This window comes from Sardina pilchardus, chromosome 5, assembly GCF_963854185.1.
Source record: "Sardina pilchardus chromosome 5, fSarPil1.1, whole genome shotgun sequence".
Taxonomy (NCBI): Eukaryota; Metazoa; Chordata; class Actinopteri; order Clupeiformes; family Clupeidae; genus Sardina; species Sardina pilchardus.
Genome location: NC_084998.1, coordinates 4,743,370 through 4,755,869, shown reverse-complemented (window position 1 = coordinate 4,755,869; position 12,500 = coordinate 4,743,370). Strand labels below are relative to the sequence as shown.

Here is a 12,500-nt window from a genome sequence, read left to right as displayed (position 1 = left end):
TTCAAACGGCTAATCTCTTGGTCAGTAGTCAATGATAGATAGATAGATAGATATATAGATACTTTATTGATCCCCAAGGGGAAATTGAATGAGTTAATTGAATAGTAAGTATAGTATATTGAATAGTAAGTAAGTAAGTAAGTCAATTTATAAAGCACATTTACACACAGTATAAACTGACCAAATTACACTCACACACAGATCACACTCTCCAGCATCCAGAAATTCATTCACAGTTTTTTTTTGGAACTTTCGATGGTGTGGCAGCGACATTAAAGAGTGTCACAACTCTCTCTTTCTATGGCTCTGAGACAAACCACATGAAGGCCACATGAGATGCGCTGTCAGGTCCTTGTGATTCTAACCATTGGATTGCATGTCGAGTGTTGTGAGAAGCATGATGGAGGCTATTGGCTGTGTGGTCTCGTCTGCTACTGTAGTGGCAGGAGGGAGGGTTGCTCAGCCTGTCCTCAAATAAACTCTTGAAATGTTCCTCGACTCTCAGAATGTGCAGCAAGCTCTGCCTCAGAACAGAGTGGGCTTCCGCCGTGCGGTTTTGTTTATCATTGAGCCTGAGAATAATGCTGCTTACTCTGTAAGTGAATTAATTAAGCTAAACACTGAACAAGTCTGGACAATTAAGATTCTGCAGTAAAGAGATAATTGTTCCGTTTGAAGTTTGAGAGAAAACGGTTAAATAATGCATGAATCCCTTGACCCTTTGTTTCACACCTGTCTCAGCAGACAGGCAGTCGGCTAACCGTGAAGTTGTGGTCAGCGCTGCTAAGACTGTTGCATACAGTAAGTAGTGCGCTGCAGCAGCACAATGTTGGAGATTTCAGCTCTAACTGGTGGCACTTACACGGGATTGGGTGACACATACAGCTCAACAAGTGATTTAGGAATGATGACAAGGGATTATAACACAGCATCACACAGAATTAATGCCTGCTCACACACAGTTCATGATGTAACCAGACTCTGCAACGGTTTTCTTTCTTTCTCTCTCTTTCTTTCTTTCCCTCTCTGTGTCTGTGTTGTGCCAAGTTTTGCCATGGGAAAGTTGATAATGGACTATCCGTTAAATAAGACTAAATGGGGAGCCAGATGCCAGGCGTGCTGCTGGCAAGCCGCTGTCTTTTAAGAGCAGAGAAGGTTACAGAGCAATTAACATGCACCCAGTCTAATACACCTGCTCTGGCAAGACTGGCAGTGGAGTGTGTACTGTGCTCTGGGGTCCTGGACTGGCTGTGAGCTGAAATGTACTGAACTGTATACCCTCTTCACTTAGAGCAGTCACACAACATGTTTTTGGAGTTGAGTCACCCAAAACCTTTCCAGTTGTTTTGAGAATTTTGGTTCAGTGATCGATAGGCTGTGAGCTTTTTGACATCAGCTGCCTCTGTGTGTATTGTGAATGATGAGAAGGAAATCGCCTCCTTTCCTTCAACATCATCAGATCTGTCGCTTCGCATGGGCTGCCTGCCAGCCAGCCTGACCTTTGAACTTTGACATTTGTTGGACTGCTCCTGCATTTCTGCGGCCACCACACTCACAGTGTAGCACACTGGGTGCCTCTCATCATGCCTCCTCGATCCTCGATGCTCGATCCTCGAGGGGCGTTCCCACTGATCTATAACTAACACTGGATAGACTATCCCATTGTTTCCCCCCCATCATTCTTTATGTAGATCAGTGAGGATCGAGGCATCGAGGAGCGAGGGAGGACGTATAAACGCTGCATGAAACGCACCCACTGTCCGGCTGCTACAGACCAGACCAGAGCCTTCGCTGGAAGTAGGACGGACTGCCCAGAAGCGCCGTGCGCGCCCACGCACTGCCTCCATAGCGCCGTGTCCTGGCTGGCCTGGAGGGCAGAGGTACCCACGCACTGCCTCCATAGCGCCGTGTCTTGGCTGGCCTGGAGGGCAGAGGTACCCACGCACTGCCTCCATAGCGCCGTGTCCTGGCTGGCCTCGAGGGCAGAGGTACCCACGCACTGCCTCCATAGCGCTGTGTCCTGGCTGGCCTCGAGGGCAGAGGTACCCACGCACTGCCTCCATAGCGCTGTGTCCTGGCTGGCCTCGAGGGCAGAGGTACCCACGCACTGCCTCCATAGCGCTGTGTCCTGGCTGGCCTCGAGGGCAGAGGTACCCACGCACTGCCTCCATAGCGCTGTGTCCTGGCTGGCCTCGAGGGCAGAGGTACCCACGCACTGCCTCCATAGCGCTGTGTCCTGGCTGGCCTCGAGGGCAGAGGTACCCACGCACTGCCTCCATAGCCCCGTGTCCTGGCTGGCCTCGAGGGCAGAGGTACCCACGCACTGCCTCCATAGCGCTGTGTCTTGGCTGGCCTCGAGGGCAGAGGTACCCACGCACTGCCTCCATAGCGCTGTGTCTTGGCTGGCCTCGAGGGCAGAGGTACCCACGCACTGCCTCCATAGAGCTGTGTCTTGGCTGGCCTCAAGGGCAGAGGTGCTGCCAGTCTGCTGTGCCAAGGTTGCCATTCACAAAGAGGCAAGTGTAGGGGTGTACGACTAGACACGAGCAGTTTTAGGATGTCGGTAACTTAATCCACTTCTGCCCTGTGTGGAAAAGGCGGTGAATCTAGTCACTAATGAGGAACGGGCCGGGCGCCTGTTGAGTTGAGTTCCTCTCTTCTCTTCTTTTTTTCCCCCCACGCTCCCTTGCTGCCTGGGACTGTGAGCACTTAATTTGTTTGAAAATGCACCGTTAATACTAAAAGGGCTTCCTATGGGAACAGTTCATCCATTTCCGCAAAAACCTGCCCCCTGGAAAAAAAGGGTTAGGGCTCCCACCCTCCTCATCTCCCAAATTTTAAGATGAAACTGGATCCTGGGTGCCCCCCCCCTTCCCCACTCATTTTTAGAAGTGAGACTCGCATTCTTTTTACATCTGGTATTCCTCTTTGGCACCTAATGCAGACTGCTCCATTCTGCTGCTGTAGAAATGTCTCAATCTCACCAGTTTTTAAAAAAAATTTTTTTTTTAACTTTCATAGCTGTGATGGCTGAGAGACAGACAGACAGACAGGCAGGCAGAGACAGACACAGTCAGGGAGTGAACAGCTTGACCATTCTCTCTCAGATGGTCTGCCTGAATGGGGCTTCTGCGGTCGGTGTGATGACATTAAAAAAAGAAAAAAAAGGCATGTGTCTAGTGACATGTATATCAGTGGTAACCAGACCTGTGCAGCTCGTAGCATTTCGGCGCTGGCTTCCCCAGTGCCCACCCAGCGGAGCAGCGCAGCGCAATATGCATGAGAGCTGCTGATCTGCTGACGGATGGAGATTGAGAGCGCAAGAGAGGAACTCGCTTCCCTACAGGTAGCAGCAGCACTTGAGGCGGAGGCAGATGGAGGAAGCAGGTAACGCGCGGAGCGAGCCGTTTACAGTGAATCATTTGGAGGGCCGGGAGTTGAGCGGCCGTGTTTGTGTGTCTAAATGTCACTTGTAAAGTTCAGGGCGGGCTCTGAGTGCGGCAGGAAGAGCCCCGTATAAGAGGGAAAAGCCCTGCTTTATAGTCACATAAATCTGCGCACAGGCGGCAAGGGCCATAACCCATTTTTTCCTCTCGTGTTTTTCTTTCCTGGCTCGATGCGGTCTCGGTGGATGAGGAGTCAGACATGTACATCCACGGAGCAGAACGGAGCCAATCTAAGCCAGGGCCTCATAAAAAATATCCTGTCCCTTCTCCCAACTCGTTATCTTTTTTTTTTTTTTTTTTCTTCTCTTTCTTCGTCTGTAACTCGCCTGTTCTGTATCTCTCCATCTCTCCCCCGTTTCGCGGGTTGGTCATCCTTGGTCACTCTTGTCATCCCTTGTCAGAAACTCTGGCCTAAAACTCCTGCCCCCTATTCCACCTCTTTCTCTCTTTTTCTCTTTTTTTCCCCATCCTTTCTTCCTCTCCGCTGTTCTGCCCTCATTGGTCTTCCTTGGTCACCCTCCACTGCTTCTCCCTCGTCACTGACTGTGGCCTAGTTTAACCCAAACTGTCATTGTGGCTTTGGAGCACCGATGAGTGTGTGTGTTTGTGAAATATATTGCCTCCGTGGAAACACTCAAATGCCTTTTAGATTATTTTCTTTTCTTCCTTAATGTGTGTGTTTTTTGTGTGTTTTTGTTTTTGTTTTGTTTTATAGATGGAGATTGCGGGGAAGAAGAGGAGAAAGTATTCAACTAGCAGCAATGACTCGGACACCACTGACAGTAAGTGCCTCGGTGTGACTGGCTGAAGATGGTGGTTCCTTTATTGCCGTGTTGGTGTATGGTGGAGGGATGGCCACCATTGGAGACTAATTAGCTCTGTGTGAGTCATGACAGTCTGCACTGTAGTACTGGATGGATTTAATGCAGCAGGCAGTAAGCTCAGCTCAGCAGTGCCTCATGGCCAAGCGCTAAATAAACAGCCTGGGTAAACAAGCCTCGCTGGGTGAAGAGTGCGCTCAAGATGCTCTCTTCATCTTGTTCTCCATCTCTCTCTCTCTATCCATCTCTCTATCTTTCTTTTTCTTTTTACCCTCTCTTTTCCTCTCTCTTTCTCAGTTTCCCCCTCTCTCCTCCACTCCATCTCTCTCTCACTCTCTCTCTCTCTCTCTCTCTCTCTCTCTCACTGTCTCTGTCACTCTCCCCTCTTGCGTCTTGTTTTCTGTGCTCATCCCATGTCTTTGAAGTGGCCTGGGCGCGGATCAAACACAGAGACGGGGAGCAGATGTGTAAGGCTTCTTGGCTGCTTGTTAGTAAATCACTGTTCATGACCTCCCTGTGTGAATATGATTCAAGGGTCCCAATAACCGCAGCTATAGATGTTTTCTCTGCTGGTGTTTCACTTTGGGGTGGACAGTAATGCTTTTAACTCTTGTTCTACCAGACTAGTGACTGTAGGGGTTCAGACGCAGTAGCCTAGTTAATCAAGACGCCAGCATCCGTTTGTTTGGCCGTATAGAAGTGCATATAGTATGTTCATGACCACACATTAGCACATCGGATCTACTGTAGATACAGAGTTATGGAAGTGTTTGAATTCTGGTGCTCCTGGTTTTGTGTGATTCACTCATTGTGTCTTTCAGATGTGTCCTTATTTATTGAATAACCGGTAACACTTTACATTACAGATCAGTAATAAGTGGGTAATGTTATGATAATATATATGCAATTTCATGGTAATAATATTTTTTAAACCACATATTACAAATAATTAATGTGTAATTTCTAGACAATGACTGTGTAATTACCATACAGCAACAATGCAAATAACCATAACATTACCCACTTATTACCGATCTGTAATGTAAAGTGTTACCGAATAACCTGTGATGTGTAACAAGCAACAGATTTTGCAACAGGCAATATGGTGATGGCAACTTCTCCTGCATGTGGCTCTGTGACCGTATTTGCCTGGTAGGACTGATCTAATGAAAACGTGAATAATACATGACCAAATCCAAATAATTGATACCTGCACATATTGACATGTGCATATTATATTGTCATTATATTGACTCACCTCAGTTTGGATACTTCCTAAAACCAGATGTATTTCTGATTTGCAGGTTTCGTTACATCAGACCTGCAGATGTAGAAAGTAAACAGTGTGGGATGTTAGAGATGAAATGATTTTGTACCCAAACCAAAAATATGGGTCTTTCACAAACATTAACAAATGTCAGAATCTAGACAATGACGCACACCCAGACAATCAGGCAGATGTACTCAATGAGTGCTTGCAAATCAACGCAAATGTAGTTTAACACAGTGTTGATGATGCCAAGCCTGTCTGCCATTTTTATGCAAATGAAGGCGTATTAGAGAGTCAGACACATCATCTTGCCAGATAAAAGCCTACATTAGGGTCAAGTTGAGATACAGTAAGGCTAATTGCTTGCATAATCCATGGTCATTAGAAAACTGACAACTTGAATCTGTTTTTTTCCCTCTGTCTAATATGTGCTCTTTGTTTCCTGAAAAGGTCATGTTACTTCCTGGTCAAAGTCTTCGAAGACGACTGGTACCAACAGTACATGGGTTCGGCAAGAGCAGAAGAAGCCTTCAGAAGTGAGTGTGGCGTCATTTATGTGTTCGAACTCACTGTCACCTTTACTCAACCTCTAATTACACAATTAGTTACATCTAATAGACTCTTTGAACATATGACTCGTTTTTTTCCGGTGGAGCCAGGTATGTTCGAACCTGTTTTTGTTACAGGTAATATGATTGGTGTCTACGCGGACCCGGTTGAGTGTTGCACCTACAGTAGTAAATCAGCATGTTACTATAAAGAGGGATTTATGCGAGTTAAAATTGATATACAGTGTTGGAGTGAAGATGTTCGGAGCAGAATGTAGAAGATGCTGTTGCAGCACAGTTAAAGCAGCAAAGCAGCTCCATTGGGAGCCTTTTGTGCAAAAAGCCCATTGCACAAAGATGAGCCGGCCAAATAACTGATTGGTAAAAGGGTTATCCTCTTAGGCATCCCTGAGAAATATAAATTCATCTGTTTAAAAAGTTATATCATAGAGTTAGCATTTTTCCATTCATTTGTTGACATGCCTTCTACACAGTTATTTAGCTGTTGATAATCAGAAATATGTGCTATGGTTGCAGTTATGGTTATTTCATGATTTGGCATTGGAATCGATCCATCGGTTTTATGACTTTGATCGTGTTTCTCCACTAGCTAAAAAAAGACAATCTCAAGAGTTACTGTAGCATAGCATTTTACAAGGACTGAGTTCATTTGGGTTGGGTGGACTGTAACCATGTGATTTTTCTATCAACTATTCCATGCTTGGATGAGCAGACAGTCTCAGTGAACATTTAAGAGGCGCTCAGATGTTCAAGCCACAGCTGCAGTTCATTAGTGGCTGCGGCTATTGGCAGCCACCAAACTCATTCAATGTCGCCATTCCCCACCAGTGGTTAAAATGGGTTAATTGAGATATTTGTGTTCAAGAGTGATGTGTTCGATGAACGACATCAGGGCAAATCAAACTCTCACCTGCGCATTTGTGTGGCTGACTGTATGCCTTTGGGACTTATATGGGCAATTTTACTCTTCCTGGTAATCGATGAATGCATCTGCTGAAACTGCTCATTTTCTTTAGAAGTGGTATTTCCATGCATTGTGAGACGAATAATGGTGTATTTCATCTCAGTGAGCTGAGGGGGGGAGGAACATCATTCAAATTCAAAGCTTCTAGTAATGTCAGTGTTGAAGGTTATGAATGAAAAACTTGGCACATTTACATTGCATGCCCTCACAGTCTTCAGTCAGAACCCTAGCAGCCAAAAACATTGTCATGCTCATAATGTGGATTTCCGCACGACACTCACACGGCTGTTGTCATGAATAGAGACCTGCTGTGTCAGGACAGAAAGGAAAGAGAGGGGGAAGAAGGAAGGGAGGAAGGAAGGAAGGAAGGAAGTGTCCTTTGCATGCACGCAGGTGTGAAATTAGCGCAGAGCAGCCTGCCTGCACCTCTCTCGCCAGCCTTGTGCAGAGGGGAAGCAGGCACTGATGCTCATTAACGCCGGCAGTAACAGCTGTGCAGAGCCATGGCAACCAGATGCAAACAGCTGTAGGAATGTTCTGAGTCCCAGGTGCCCGTGCTGCTTGCTGCCAGGACCTTGTGTGCGTGTGATTGGTCGAGGGAGCAGTTAGCGTAGTGCCCCGATACAAAAGAAAAAAAGAAATCCAGATAAATAAATGTAGAGAAAAATGCCTGCCAAAAAATCAGCACGAGAATGTTCCAGTGTTCATATGCGTAATATCTTGGTGGTGGTGCTGACATTTGCTGACGTTCTTTTTAGAATGGAGTTGAAGGGCAAAACGCAAGACTTCAGTAGTTTGCTTGAAGTGACACCGCACCAGAGAAAAACAGCACAGTGGAATTCTATTTATCTGTTTTGACAATTTATGCATCCGCACCCAGTTCTCCACTAGGGATAGTTCAAATAAATCACGAGCATCTCCTCTTCGTTAATCTCTCTGGCATACTGAAAGGTACGGGTCATTGCACCTGGGTGGAGCAGTTCTGGATGGATAGTAAAGAAAAAAGAAAGAAAGAAAGAAAGAAAGAGAATGAAAGAAAGTAAGAAAGAAAACCGATAGAAAGAGACCGTGAGACACACTGTCCTGGAATATTAAGTTTCACTTTTTTTTTTTTTTTTTAATTCAAAACTTCAAAGCCCTCCACCAGCTTTGACCCGAGCCCTGGTATCTTCAGGAATAAATGCACACTGTTTGTGCTATTATCTCCTCCCAGCACTGGTCCTGCATGCGTAATTGATGTGAGCGAGCCGCTGCTAACTATGCCTCTCCCAGACAAATGCAAATTACGCTCCCTGAGCCAATTCTGTATCGCTGTTGCTCAGGGTTCCCAAGGACATTTTGAAGGATTAAGGCGAGCAGAGACACTTTGCTGAAGGAAGACTGTTTATGTGGGAATGTTGATAGTGCCTGTTTTTTTTTTTTTTAAACAGATTGCTGCCAAATTTATTCTGCTCTCTCCTCTATAAGCGTCCATAGAGATGTGTGATGTTTTTGAATCACCAATTTTCTTACATACAGTTAGTGTACTAAAGATGCTAAAGATGAAACAGAGCAATCATTATTTTGTTAAGTTTCGTCCATTACATTATTTTGGTTCATATTTAGATTTTGTGCGTTACTTTAAGGATTCTTGGAGCAGAGTCCCACAGTTTCTCGCTCAATCAATCAGTCTATTCTCAAAGAAATAAATTCTTCAAAATACTTTTTGCATTGCCTTCCTCCCGAGTTTGCCTGGTTTTCCACTTCGATCAACCCTGCTTTGGTGACTGCATCTAAGTGTTGGCGTACGATTGCAGCACCCGCATAAATTAGGATGTTTCATTTGAATTTCAGATGAGGGCAGCTACACCTTTTAAGGTTTGTCATAACATGACCTGAAAAGGGTCCATGAATGCTCCAAAAAAACCAATCTGCTTCAAGGAACACAACGCAGGAGAGAGTAATTGTCTTTTCTTGATGATGGAAAAGAAAAAAGTGTGGTGATGGAAAATGTAATAAACATGAAGCCTGATCTAGTTTCTCACTTTTCGAGGCTTAGGTAGATCCATTTATTATGACTTGAGGCCCCATTTAGTGTGGCATGTTTAAAGAGGCCTGCAGTGCATACAATTAATGGATTAGTTTGTGCTTGCATGATTCCATGATAATTGAACTTTAATTGACACTTGCTTAGAAAAAAAAAAAAGATCTAACACTGAAGTACCTTGTGCATCATTCTAAGAGCTCAGATCTTCAGATGTGTTTAGAGTCATGATGTCAATAAGGTCCAGTGTGTGTAGGTGGCTATATGAACAGTGAGCGACTCGCGCATCATGGGGCAAGGGGAGAAAATGCCATGCTTCCTCTCATCATGCCTCCTTCTCTCACACACACACAGACACACAGGCACACAGACACACACACACACACACTCATTTGATGTCTGATCAAATGCAAATTCTCTCTCCTACTGTTCGAACTCGCGGGCTCGGCCGTGATCGTCACGCCTCCTCTCCGTGGCCTGCGATTTGGCCGGCGCGAGCGCAGGTGCGAGCGCTGTGCCTGTTCCTCCTTGATAAGGTCATCCGTGTCCAGCGTTAGCAGGCGGAGCTGTGTCTTCAGAGGGAGAGCGCGTAAATCCGCTGAGCAGCGCTGAGCGTGGGCAAGCTACGCCGCTTAAGGTGCCGGCTGGAGGCCGTGGCCTAAGCTGCTCCCGGGGAGGAAGCAGACGGGCGAGACTCGTCCTGTTGACTCGGGGCACCGAATATCTGCATGCGTACTGTTAGTGGACTGCATTTGCATTTGGACAGCATTTTTATAGCGCTTTTTTCGACTTCTGAAACCGCCCGAAGCGTTGTACTGTACATCGTCACGCCTCACATTCGCCCGTTCACACACTGATGGCGGAGGCTGTCATGTGACCTGCTCGTCGGGAGCGTTGGGGTTAAGTGTCTTGCTCAAGGACGCTTCTTCAACAGGGAGGAGTTGGGGCTCGAACTAACAACCTTCCAGTTGCTGGACGACTCACATACCTCCTGAGCCACTTCCGCCAACAGTGCACCTGAATTAGCTTGAGTGGACCGGCGGGTATTGTTTAGAAGATTCTGTGAAAGCGGTACAGTGTCGTAGCCCCACCAAATGCATTGTCTGGCTGACTTCTTCTTCTCATCTTTTTGTCCTTGGGAGTTGGGAGCTGATGTGTCACGACTGGTCGGGTTGGATGTTTTTTTTTTTTTCATTTTTTTTTTTTTACATTTCTTTTTTTTGTTTGGTGGGAAGTTCAGTTCCAGTTCAGCGGGAGAGCTGAGCGAGTACAGGCGGGACTCGGTGGCCAGTGTGTGGCTGAGGTCAGGAGGAGCAGACGCACTAAACCGGTGCGGGGGTTCAGCCGTGTGGAGCTCGTCTGGAGCGGGGCTGCAGAGGGGGCGAGCTGAGCTGAGCTGAGCTGTGCGGAGGCGGGCAGGCAGGCAGGCCTGTCCATCAGCCGCTAACCCGAGGTGCCATCGCCTGCCGTTTGGCGTTCACCGTACATGTTTGACCTCGGTGGAGTTCTGTACCCCCTGACCACACACACACACACACACACACACACACACACACACACACACACACACACACACACACACATTTCCCAGTGCCTCCGCCTGCGTGTTCTGTCACGGGGTAATGCGGTGAAAAGTTAAATGGCGAGGGACACGCAGCGTTCCTCAAAAAGATCCACCAGGCCTTCCTTCGGTACCCCATCATTACGGAGGAGCACACGCTAAAATTAACCTCCCTGCTACACGCTGACATCGGTCGTGACGCTCGTCGGAGGAAAGGCAAAAAGACCTCTTGCACTCTTGCAGTTTGCAGAAAAAAGGCCTTAAATCAACGCGACGGACTTTTAAAATGCTCGGGTGAACGCGATGCCCTGTTTGTAATTTGAAATGAGAAATGTCTGTGCTTTAACGGCTCTGGCATTGGCGCGTAGATGCGTGACAAATGAACCTCCTTGATTTGTTCCCAACATTCCTCACTACATTGTAGAGACTCTTGTGTGTCCCCGAGCCAGTATATACCATATAAAACACATTTCACACTGGCTAGTTATATAGCTTTTCCTCCGGGCCTCGCTAATCCATTGTGGCAATGAAGATGACATATCGCGGTTGAGCGAGGATTGCGGGAGAGTTCAGATGACTGCGTGACTCAAGCCGCTTCTCGACTCCTTTAACGCTGGGGGCTGAGCTGAGCTGTGCAACAGCTGCCCTAAGCGCAGTTTAGCGCCGCCGCTGCTAACGCTAACCCCCCCCCCATTCATCGCAGCACTTAATTTCTTTACAGAGCAAGCACACAGAGAGCCTGCCAACGGCAAGGATCCTCCCGGGGTTGTTGTGTAAATATCAGAACTAATAAGCGCTGCCAAGCACAATGAGATCCTTTATATAGTCCCTGTGTGGGAGAGGGCCCCCCCCCCTCCACACCCCCCCTGGCCCCCTTCTTGTTGCTACATGAGGTCATTGTCATGCCCTCGTATTGCTGTTGCTCCTTGCGTAGCTTCAGCAAACTGGTGCTCAGGGTTTGTCTGTCTTGTCTGTGTACTCGAGTGGTTCTCTCTTTCTTTCTCTCTCTCTCTCTCTCTCTCTCTCTCTCTCTCTCTCTCTCTCTCTCTCTCTCTCTCTCTCTCTTTCTCTCTTTCTCTTTCTTTCTCTCTCTCTCTCTCTCCGCCACTGCCTCTGAGAACAGTCTGTCCTTCTGTATCGTTACGACACACACATAACCGCTAAGGCGTCACTTGTCCTCACTTGTGCAGGCAGTGAAACTGTTTGATATCACTGCGTGAGAGTGAGCGCGAGAGCGAGAGTATGAGTGAGTGAGTAAAACAGAGGGAGGGGGAGAAAAGAGAGAGAGAGAGAGTATGAGTGAGTGAGTAAAACAGAGGGAGGGGGAGAAAGAGAGAGAGAGAGAGAGAGAGAGCAACACAGACACTAAAACCAGGGACCTTGTAATTCTGTTTCGCCAGCATTAATTAGCTGTGGCGGGGTTGTATAAACAGGGAGCAGTAAAAGTGAATCACTGACACTGAGCTCTCCCGCTTGTCCTAGAGCTCGGCTGGGCTCGGCAGGGAGGAGGAGGAGGAGAGGTGCTGGAGAAGAGGTCCTTCTTGGCCCCACATCCTTGTATCACACATCCATGCTGCATTGATTGCTTATTTGTATTGGCAGCTGTTTTTCCATCCAGTGCTTGTTCCACTGACTTCTTCTCCCTGCGTGGTGTTCTTTTGCTCAACTGCTTAGCGGTGCTGGACGTGTCTGTCTGAATTGATTTAGATGTCTTCGGGGGGATGACCACAACATTTTCCGAGATTCCAGTCCAGCGTGCCATCACCTCATCTTATACTCTACTTGACTTGCTTTCTTTCATCCTGCTATTTCCCATCACTTTCCCTGGCGAGCAGTCAGACACACA

The 12,500-nt window shown here is 47.1% G+C and overlaps 1 protein-coding gene across 1 annotated transcript in view; it reads left to right on the top strand.

The window, feature by feature from the left end:
- Positions 1–12,500, top strand: part of jade2 (jade family PHD finger 2) — a gene marked incomplete in the record, with an annotated part of 89,779 nt that overhangs the window by 3,918 nt on the left and 73,361 nt on the right. Inside the window, 2 exon segments of the mRNA XM_062536024.1 lie at positions 4,162–4,228; positions 5,988–6,073.